The sequence below is a fragment of the Eptatretus burgeri genome, chromosome 2 (assembly GCF_056783735.1).
Source record: "Eptatretus burgeri isolate ZD-2024b chromosome 2, Ebu_testis_v1, whole genome shotgun sequence".
Classification (NCBI taxonomy): domain Eukaryota; kingdom Metazoa; phylum Chordata; class Myxini; order Myxiniformes; family Myxinidae; genus Eptatretus; species Eptatretus burgeri.
This window is the reverse complement of record NC_140962.1, coordinates 58,533,475-58,544,793: the sequence shown is the minus strand read 5'-3', so window position 1 is coordinate 58,544,793 and position 11,319 is coordinate 58,533,475. Positions and strand designations below refer to the sequence as shown.

General features: G+C 44.2%; 1 pseudogene across 1 annotated transcript in view; it reads right to left on the bottom strand.

Moving 5' to 3' along the window:
- Window positions 1-654: 654 nt before the first annotated feature.
- LOC147032118 (geranylgeranyl pyrophosphate synthase-like) overlaps window positions 655-11,319 on the bottom strand; it is a 47,926-nt pseudogene continuing 37,261 nt past the window's right edge. Inside the window, exons 2-5 of the transcript XR_015055040.1 lie at window positions 6,645-6,715; window positions 6,143-6,442; window positions 1,406-1,651; window positions 655-1,307 (exon numbers count right to left, since the gene is read on the bottom strand). The product of XR_015055040.1 is annotated as a geranylgeranyl pyrophosphate synthase-like (transcript). The remainder of the gene's footprint in view (window positions 1,308-1,405; window positions 1,652-6,142; window positions 6,443-6,644; window positions 6,716-11,319) is intronic.

Sequence of the window (11,319 nt, the reverse complement as noted above, 5' to 3'; positions counted from 1 at the left end):
GAGATCACAGGACAACATCATGAACAATACGATCTGAAGTGTTGAGGAGTGGAGGGAGAGTGGTGGAGTGAACTCAGCCCTGGTACCTTGACGTGACAAAAACTAAAAATGGCCAAAATCAGATATTGGGGGAGGTCATAGACCATTGTAACTTTGGAGGGTTTTTTTTTTTAATTCGTTGGAATAAAAAAAGAGAGCAGGTATTTTAAATAATTATTGCTCACGTCAAGGTTGAGGGCTTGTTAATTATTATTGACAGTTAATCCTTTTACCAGAACTGTTTTTGACCTTTTGAAGCAGTTTGCTCAAGATAAACAAACCTGAATGGAAATTACAAAGGAAGCATCATCACATTTGGTAAAAATATAGGTCTTCAAAAAAACAAAGACAAATGTGTCCAAGAGCCGTGTCATAAAGGTTTTGTCTTCACCAGAAGAAGAAGAAGAACAACAACAACAACAACAACGCGGAGCTCTCTTCGAGCCAGCATTGGCAACGCGACGCTGCTAAAAAAAAAATATATATATATATATATATATATATATATATATATATATATATATATATATATATATGTGTATATATATATATATGTATATGTATATATATATATATATATATATATATATATATATATATATATATATATATATATATATATATATAAATAACAACAACTTCCGATATTTCGTCACGTGCCTTGATGGAGCTAATAGCAAGACCCGTCATGGAGGCTCCTCGTTCATGACGAGAAAATAGTGTATTTACGAAATTACAACACATTAAATGGAATAATCTTTAAATAGTAACGTGAACTTTTCGAAACTTTAAAGCAAATGTCCAAATATATTTAAAAGTTGATGATAGACGCTCTCAAAAGGCACCCTGAATGCGAGGATGTGTACAGGTGTTTAGTATTTAAGGAGATCCGGATCCTGTATATAAAAGAGCCGTGTCCTAAAGGTCTTGTCTTCAACAGAAGAAGAAGAGGAACAACAACAACAACAATAAGCAGAGCTCTCTTTGAGCCACGTTCGCTACAAGAGACGCGGCTAAAAAAAGAAACAAAAAATAAAAGTCATGGAGATGTTTGATGGTCATTCTTCATGGTAAACCTTCGCAAAAAAGCGAATGAGGGTTTCAAGATAGGGATTGCCACCAAGTGAAGCCACTTTGTTCCTGATATCTTCCTCGAGTTCACACAAACGTCGTCGTGTGTAAGCAAAGGATCCAGTGCCCTCGAGAAACTCCAGGCAGCAACGCTTCACATTTTCATCCTGTGTCCGCTGCCGAAGAATACTCTGTACCTAAGCAATAAGAAGGGGTTACACAATTAGCGAGTTGATTCTACAACACCACCTTCTGTAGAAACTCCATCAAAAACCGAAAGTACGCGTGAGGGTACCTGGGTACATTCTGGCCTGGTGTGGATGGCATGGATGAGTGGGAAACTAAACTTTCCTTCTGTCAAGTCTTCACGTGATTATACTGACATTAAGGGTTTCTGTGAACACAGATTGGCATAATCGTCACGGATTTGGAACAAAAGGCCCAGAGAGTCTAACAATCCTTTCAGCTGCAGGTGTTGGGTGCTAAAGAGCTGCATCAGTCCCACGGCAAGTCGAAAAAGACCACCCGTTTTCCTCTGCACCTGGCCAAGAACACAGGATGGGAACAAATGCAAAGAAGAGTTCAGGTTTTAGATTGATTACAAGAGTCATCCTCATTTTATTTAGCCTTCACCGGGTAAAGAAAATGATCGGTTGCTTCAGAGTAAAACTTAGATTATGCAACAACATATTCTGCTGATCTGGAGAATGTGATGAATTGAAGGATGTGACGCGTGATCACATGTCGCGCGGCTCGCACACGGGACAGATAAAACCGAGATTCCGCGCGGTCGGTGGGATTGTCCCTGGGGCATTGTCATTTACGGCGGTGGTTCACTTGGTGCTCGTTGAATGGTAAGAATTGAGAGTATACCGGACTCCGTGCTAATTGCTGATTTATTTTGCGGTGATCTACTGCACATGTATACCTTGCTGCACATGTACTCCTTGCTACACATGTACTCCTTGCTGCACATGTATTCCCTGATGTGCCCGTAGAAGCGGCTTCAATCAAGTGAAATAAAGCCTACACTCTGAAGGTTTTTCCCTCGCATTCATTACAATCACATAGAGCAACTGGATTTTTCGGCGTACAAGTCAATATTTTTTCCCCCAGAAGTCCGGGCCTTGACTTGTACTCAGAATTGACTTATGTATCGTTTAAGAAAGTGCTGCTGATGATTATGTAGCTTGTTTTAAATAGTGTACAGCTATGTGATAACAAACAAGTTAAAAAACTATTTAGATTCCTAATTCATCCGAAAGGTCATCCACAAAGTAATTCAAATAAAATGTACAAAAAGGAATCAACACCTCTAATGTTCTGACTGACTGACAGTTTTGCTAACGACTGTAGTTGATCAAGCTTCATGTTTTACTCCAAATAGATTCATCTGTGAATGAAGGAAAGAACAAGTCTGAAGACGACAATGGTTCACGAGCGGTATTTGACGATGTAGAATGTTTCAGAAGTCAAGGATGAGACAATGTGATAATTTTTGACCAAGTTATAAAAATGATCAACATGATGTGGTACGGGTGACAGGTTATTAGCTGCAAAATGCGGAAAACCCGGTTTCATTCAACAACCTTCAAAATTTGACCTCTGCATTACCTTTAAAGGTCACAAAACAATGTTGTGGACATTAAAATAAGGAAACAGGATACGTGCTACAACTTATTGGAGTTATTTCGTCGAAGAAGGTCGAAAACCCGGTTCGATTCCCACAACTTTGAAAATTTGACCTTTGTGGCCTTTAAAGGTCAAGGGTCAAGGATTATGACCTTTGGTGCAAAACTTCCTCTGGAACATTCCAGGAACAATATAACGTCATATACGCTATATGGCATTTCGCACTCCTCGGATTATCCATACTTTGATGAAATCAACGTAAAAACAAGCTTGAAGGGGGCGCCACGGGCAAGGTGTTCGAGATAGAGCAAAATGGTTTCAAGACATTAGGTGGGGAATGACCTCAAGATTATGCATAAAAAATATTGTCATCCCAGCTCTCAAAGTTTGGGCGGTCGTTTAATTATGTCAAGATTCGCAATTTTCTAAGTTTTTGACTTTGGGACGAAAATGAAAAATCGGACGACAAGTTTTAGATAATTCATTTTGCTATTCAAATACTGAAGAACCCATTCCATTCAGTCAATTCCCTAGAAGAACACAGATTTTTAATCCGACTACCCCCTAAAAATAGCTATTTTTTGGGCGTGGCTGCGCCAACAATGGACGTAGCATGCCCTCATCCAGGAAAACACAACGAGACATTGATATCGAACACATTACCAAGTTTCATCAAGATCGGATCAAAGTATACGGAGTTATGCTCTGGACAGACAGACAAGCCGGTAGGCGGATATGGGTTGTCGACGACCCAATAAAACCTGACGCGATGGGCCCGTTCGATGGGGAATGACCTGAGGATTAAGCACAAGGAAATTCATGATCCTAGCATCAAGGGTTAATGCTGCAGATTGTTTTTTTGTTAAAATACCCCCACATTTAGAGGTTTTTTGGCCGTTGCTAGGCAACGGAGGGGTCCATAGCAACGCTTCTTTCTCACACATAACTAGGACATACCAAGAACCTACCATACCAGTTTCATGTATATCTGACTCATCATCTCTGAGATATAACGAACTTCATTTTTTTATTGTTTTCGACCAGGGTTCATTCAAAGTCTATGTTCTTCAACAGTTTTCATAGGATCCGGCTGGAAATTTTTGACAATATGGCTCAATGTACTGCCCACAGTTGCTCCTGGCCCGATTTTTGATTTTCGAAAAAAAATTTTTTTTAATGATTTTTCAAAAATTTCAAAGTCCCGTTGCTAAGCAACGGTGGTGTCCATAGCAACGGTTCTCATTTGCACACAACTTGGTCATGGTATGAACCTACCAATCAAGTTTCATCGAAATGGACATTGTATTAACGGAGCACTGGACTGAACAGAGGGACAGACAGACAGATAGACAAGCCGGTAGGCGGCATGGCTGCTCGCTCTAGATGGAAAGCTGGCCGGCGCGACTGGCCGATATTCATGTACATGCTATCAATCAATTTAGCACAATAAATATGATTATCACAGCGCTCTAAGTTTACGCCCAGAAACCCGCCTTGTGAAATTTCAGGCATGTTTCCAAAGAGACTCTAACAAATGGCAGTCCTGGTAATTCCATTTATCTATTCGCTAAAGATTTTATTTTTTTTATATGATGCTGTAAGACATTCTCCTTGGGCACAAAAAAAACAGGTCCCTCGGAGGTCCAGTTTCGGAGGTATTGATTTTTTTGTACAGTCCACAATAAGTGTACGATGTATGATAAAGTATTTTAGCTGTTGCTCAGCAACGGAGGTGTGCATAGCAACCATTCATTTTTGTGTACATGCTAGCCACATTGTACACATTTCACCCAAGTTTCATCAAAATCAGACTCTTTCTCTTAGAGATATTCACAATTAACCGTTTCTGAAATGTTCGACATGTACTCGCCCAAAATCTATCTCCTTCTACAAATATTTTTTGTTAGGGCTGCAAATTGGCATGAAGGGAGCTCAATAGATTGCGCACAGAACTGGTCGTAGTTCATGAACTGGTCATCATTTGCGTTACAGGGTCAAAATATTCAATTTTTCAGTTTTCTCTGTGTTGATAGACATCACCAAGCTACATGCACTTGTGTGAAAAAAAATTAGCAAAAACCATTAATTAACGGCGAATATGGTATTTTTAATTATGAACTTTAATGGATAATGCATTACAAGGAAAACACATTTTCGCGTTGATCTCGAATTCACCCTGAGTAAATTGGATGTGGATCAGTTATCCTTTGGCCGTTTTGGACAATTCAAGTGCCAAATTAATCCTGAGAATCTGCTGGATACATACCTATGTAAAGCTATTTACTCGATCTCTTTTAGGAGTTTGTACATATTGGTCAGGGTTTGCTGAATAATAACGAGTAGAATAATCAATTTTGCATCATGCAACAACAAGCCCCTAGTGTGACTCACCTAAAAAATAACAAAATAGATTAGATTAAAGCTTATTGATTGAAATAAATTCAGTTTATTCCAAATTTGACTCACCACATCCGCCGCCTCTGCCACATCCGCCGCCTCCGCCTGTTTACTCCACCCCTGACTTGTATCATTTATTTGCCTGTTACACAAAAACGATTGCATATTTTTTATTTCTGTTTGTTCCACATTAAACTCGACAAAATTACCTTTCTTCTCATACTAAGATATCTAGATATCTAGATATCTAGATATCTGTGGTTTTCTGGTCTGCAGTCAAAGTGGAAAGTGGATGTTTTGAAAAACATGTAACAACTCCACCTTTTTAGGGTGACCAGTTCATGAACTATGACCAACTCAAAGCTTCGATTTTTCGATTTTTGACCACTTCAAAGGGCCGTTGCTATGCCGTTGCTTGGGCCCGGGGTCCCATATTCGAAAGCACACGATTCCCACAAATATTGGTCCTACCTACCAAATTTCATTGGAATCGGTTGAGTGGTTTAGCCCCGAGGCTTGACCAAAGTTTCGCGGACAGACAGACAGATGGAAATGTTCAGAATAAGGGTGCTCTAAGAGCAGCCAACAGACAAACATATCGATGGAAATACTGATAATAAGGGTTCGAAAAAAAAAACTTTTTTTTTTCTTCGACGAGATCGACTACCCAACAGACAGACACACAGACATAACGAACATAGAGGTCACTCTGGCTGGCGCTCGTAAGCCAAAAATGGGGAAATTAGCCAATTCAACCTGTACTCCACATCAACTTGTAGGATACGCTGAAAAACATGGTGCATCCTTTAGGTGTCTCATGTTAGAAAATATTGTCTCTTGAATTTGGGCCATGTAAGAAATGCTTGCACATAAACTGGTGTCTGCATAATGACAGTTTAATTTTTACTGCATTCTAATTGGGTGAAAATTAGGTAAAGTAGTGCACTGCACTTAATGTGCCTTCATGAATAACTTGCATTACAGGCAATTTGTAGAGCCTTACCATGACAAGGTAATCCGCCTCACTGGGGCACTGAAAGCTATCACGCCAGAAAATGTCCATCCCTTGGCCACAATGCAGCTCCAGCAGCTGCTGGCAGAAGATCGGGACGGCCTGGGGGTGTTCGAGAGTGAGCACCTTGTGGAGCCCAAGAAAGTAGACATAATTTGCAGAGTTGATGACCGAAGGGACGCCATAGATGCTGTGTGCAACAGGATGTCCATGTCGTAGTCGTGAGCTGTCCTCAATGTCGTCAATCAACAGGCTTGCATTCTGGAGCATCTCAATCACCTCAATTATGACCTGAGGAGAAGGTCGTGAGGTGCACGTATCACTGTCATCAATCAATTGTTCAAATTGCAGCAAAGGTAAAAGCACGATCTCAAACATTGTGCAGATAGATCCACCTCTGGAAAAAACAATTCTCTTTCCTTGAGCCTCAAAATTTTCATGTTCACAAAAATGCCCCTTCTGGTTCTACAAGGATGGTGGACTAACATCTCACCTGAAATTTTTCATCAGGAATCTTCAGCCAGTAGTTAAATGCCTCAGCCAGTTTACTCCAGATTTGCATACCTGCAAAAAGTCAATGCTAATCTTTGCATGAATACACAAAACATGTCGAATATAATAATTCAGAATGAATTCCTGAGGAAACGTATTCCAAGTACAAATCACCATTCTGTGTGACATTGGTAGAGTTTTGCACATTTGCCATCCAATGAAGGAACAGGAAGTCAGCTGCCATGTGTCATTTCTCATAGTAAACCTTCCCCAAGCGGTTGCGGTTTTGCAAGTACACCTCCAAGCATACCAGACACACGTAGGTTCCCAGAGTGAGGTCAGGTCAGGTATGGGAGCATGTGCCAGAACAGCGCGTCGCTGCGTCCACTTTCCGCCGGTACTCCAGGGGCCTCCGTCTGGCCATCCCCCAGGCAGATGCCAGGCCCATCCCCATCTCCTTGAGATGATGGTCAACCTGCTGCAACCATGAGGCACGTGGTCGGCCCACTGGCCTCCTCCACTCACGAGACTCCCTCGCTGAGAGAATCTGGTGAGCAGGATCAGCGTCAGGAAAACGAGCCACATGTCCATACAACCGCAACTGACGCTCACGGACTATGCAGGTAACAAATCTCATCCGAGTCTCTCTCAGCAACCGCTCGTTGGACACAAAATCCGACCAGCGATAGCCAAGGATTCTCCGAAGACACCTGGTACCAAAGGAATTAAGCCTCCTTCTCAGATCCTTGATCAGAGTCCAAGTCTCGCACCCATAGAGCAAGACTGGAAGTACCAAGGACCTGAAGACTTGGACTTTCGTCCTCCCGCACAGGTACCGGCAGCGCCACACCCCATGATCCAGTGAATTCATGACTCCCCAGGCCCGACCCAGACGTCTATTGACCTCTGACTCGCAGCCAGCAGAGACATGAATATCACTGCCAAGGTAAGTGAATCTCTCCACGACCTCAACATCCTCACCACAAACAGACACAGACAGGACAGCAGCATCCAAGATGTCACCGAAAGCCTGGATCTTAGTTTTGACCCAAGAAGCCCGTAATCCCAGCGGCTCCGACTCCTTATTCAGCACCTCGAGGGCCCCCAAAAGGATGTCTAAATTCTCCGCAAAGATGACTGCATCATCTGCAAAATCAAGGTCCGAGATCTTGACATTCCCAAACGATGCACCGCAACTTGATCTCTCCGACATCCTCCCTAGAATCCAGTCCATACAAGTGCTGAAAAGTGTGGGGGCAAGTACACATCCCTGACGAACTCCAGTAACAACTGGAAATAAGTCAGAGATGGTACCACCACACTTCACAGCACTCTCAGTACCAGAGTAGAGTTCAAACATCAGATCGATCAGTTTTGGTGGCACCCCACGAAGACCAAGAATCCTCCAGAGGACATCCCGATTCACTGAATCGAACGCTTTACAGAGATCAACATAGGCTGCAAGCAGCCCCTGCCGAAACTCTCGTCTGCGTTCGGTGAGGACACGAAGGGCAAGGATACGGTCAATCGTTGACCTCTTTGGTGTAAAGCCTGACTGCTCTAGACGCTGGTGCTCAAGCAGATGGTGGCGAACCCTATCAAGAATTATCCGAGCAAAGACCTTGCCCGGCACTGAGAGCAGCGTCACCCCTCGGTAGTTGTTGCAGTCTTGGCGATCACCCTTCTCTTTCCAGAGAGGGACAACAAGGCCCCTCTTCCAGTCAGTTGGGATGATGCCTGTGTTCCAGGCAGAGCACAAAACTGCATGCAACGACACGAGTGCAGCATTTCCACCAGCCTTGAGAAGTTCGGCATGGATGCCACAGATCCCTGGAGCTTTGCCCCGTTTCAACTGGTTCACCGCAGCCCGTGTTTCCACAAGCGAAGGTGGACCACAGTTGATTCGAGGGTCAGCAACAGGGATTGTAACACCCTTGACGTCCAACTCGACAGCTGGGGGATCAGCCTGGTACAACCGCTCAAAGTAACCGGCCCAGCGGGCCTTCACTTCAGACTCCTCTGTCAAGAGCCTACCACTCTCTGCTCGAACTGCAGTGCTCCGAGGGATGGGCTTGGATGAACGTAATGCGCGAATTCCCCTGTAAGCGGGACGAGAATCACTTGACCAGAGGTGATGCTCTACCCCCTCACAGATTCCTCGCACATAGGCCTCCTTGTCCACCCTCAGTGCACGTACAGTTTTACGCCTCAGCTCCCTGAACAGCTCAGCTCTGCCATTCAGCCTGGCCCTGCGACTCTGGTCAATGGTATCCAGTGTCCCTTGAGAGACAAAATTCTTCTTTGCCCTGCGGTGAGCTCCAAGACATCCACCGGCAACATCAAGGACGGTGGTCTTGAAGGCGCTCCACAACTCTTCAGGACCCCCCAAAGCACCCAGACCCCCCAAGTGTCCACTCAGCCTGTTCGCAAACTCCTCAGCTACTCTCTCATCCCTGAGCTTGGCAGCATCCAGCCTAGGCTGGGATGGTACCATTCTCCAGGATTTAAGGTGCAGCTTTAGAGTTGCTACAACAAGCCTGTGGTCAGTATTGAGGAACTGAGCACTCCGGTAGACACTGCAGTTCTGGATCATCCTCCAACGACCGTCAATGAGGACATGCTCAATCTCCTTTGCCACACCGCCAGCGTTGGAATACCAAGTCCAGCGATGAGCTTCTGGGTGCTGAAACCATGAACCAGCCACCCTTAGTCCATGACTTCTTGCAAAGTCAAGGAACTTAGTGCTATTCTGGTTCATCGTTCCTGACCCATGGGGACCAACACACACCTCATAACCATCCCTATCCGTTCCAGTCGATGCATTGAAATCCCCCAAGACTAGAAGTGTATCTCGTCTGGGACACTGATCAACCACAGACTCGAGTGTGGCGTAGAATGCATCCTTCACGGTGAGGTCACTCGCCTCAGTCGGAGCATAAACAGAGACCAGGGAAATGACACCTAAGGAGTGACGAATCCTTAATCTCATAATACGCTCGTTGACCGGTGTTACCTCAATTATCATTGGGGTCAGCTGATTGGACACAGCTACAGCAACTCCTTGGGTATGGTAACCATCAGGGCGACCAGACCAATAGTAGGTGTAACCACCCACCATTATCTCGCCGCAATCCGGTCTCCGAACCTCAGAGAGAGCTGCAATCCCGATGTCCAAACGCTTGAGCTCAGATGATAACAGAGACAGGTGATCATCCTTTCTTAGGGATAGGACATTCCAGGCACCCACCCAAAGGGACCGCCTCAGGTTAACCCAAGGAGACCGCCGTCTGGTGGACGACACCTCAGCACCACTCCGACACACTCTCCCGCAATCTGACCCAGGGATGTTACCCCGTGGTTTCCCTCCTATCATCAAAGATCGGGGGTCCCGAAGGCTTTGCCCCAATCCCGTCATCCGGTGAGCTGCCCTGCGAAGGGAAGCTGCACAGGAGGTACTCCCACGGAGTGGGTTTTCAGATTTTTTTGCGTTTTTGCGTTTTGCGGAATGAAGGGTTTTACGGTGGCCGGAGTGCAAATCCTGCCACCAACCTCCTAATAAGAAGTAACCCAACTGCAGGAGGACGTCCGCAGACACAGTTGGGCACAAGATATGGATGGCCGTTGGCTCACAAGGAGCTCCTCCGCCCTTTGACAGGTTTTGTTTTTAATCCTGCTGGGTGTCCATATCCAAACACCCCCCTCACCAGAAAACCTGGTGGGGGAGACGGTTTAGTCGCCGACAACCCGACCATGGAACAGGTTAGTACAGGTTTACATGGTACCTGTAGCAGGTCACAGATCGAACCTGACCTGACAAAAACCTGACCAGAGTGAGTTACGTCATAAATTAGATTCAAAGTTTAGATTGCTCTCCCTGTGTCTTAAAGGTTTGAGTAATACATGTGTTGTGTGGGTTTAGCTTGGAGCTCCCCTTCTTCATCTATCTATCCAGTATTTCAACAAGAAACTTGTTCCCTGCTGTTATTCATTTCTATATTTCATGCTTCTTTCGGTAATGCTTCACCCTTTCACCTCTCGTAATTTAACATCACCTGCTCATCCTTTCATCTTCTTCATCATTCGACTCCCAGAGAAAACCTTCATTCATCGTCATCGTCATTATTGTAAATATGCCCCGACACAAATAGCCCTGTAAACCTGAATGAATCATGGTTGGAGTGGAACATAATTGATGGACAGAAGGGGGTTACATTATTTTTTTATTTTCAGCACCTAAAAACCTTTCATTTCAAATGGCACAAATTACACTTTGCATTAATGGAACAGCCACCACCATAAAAAGCATAAATTCTTCTCGGACCAGAAAGCGGAAGGACAAAGAATCAAAGAACTAAGCCTGGGACCCAGACAGCGGAACATTCAACAAACTAATCCAAGTGGAGACCTCAGATGAGTGGCTTACAGAAGGTAACACCTTCCTCATCCCAAAATCTCAAGAAACCCAACTAACTCACAAGTATAGACCAATGACCTGTCTACCAACAATGTACAAACTTCTGATAGGAATCATCACAGAAATGATGTATCACCACCGAACAAGAAGAAAACCTAAAGGCAGAACAGAAGGGATGCAAGAGAGGATGCTATGGAACAACAGACCACCTACTACTAAACAAGGCTGTACTGGAAAATTGCAATACAAGAAGAGTTCATCA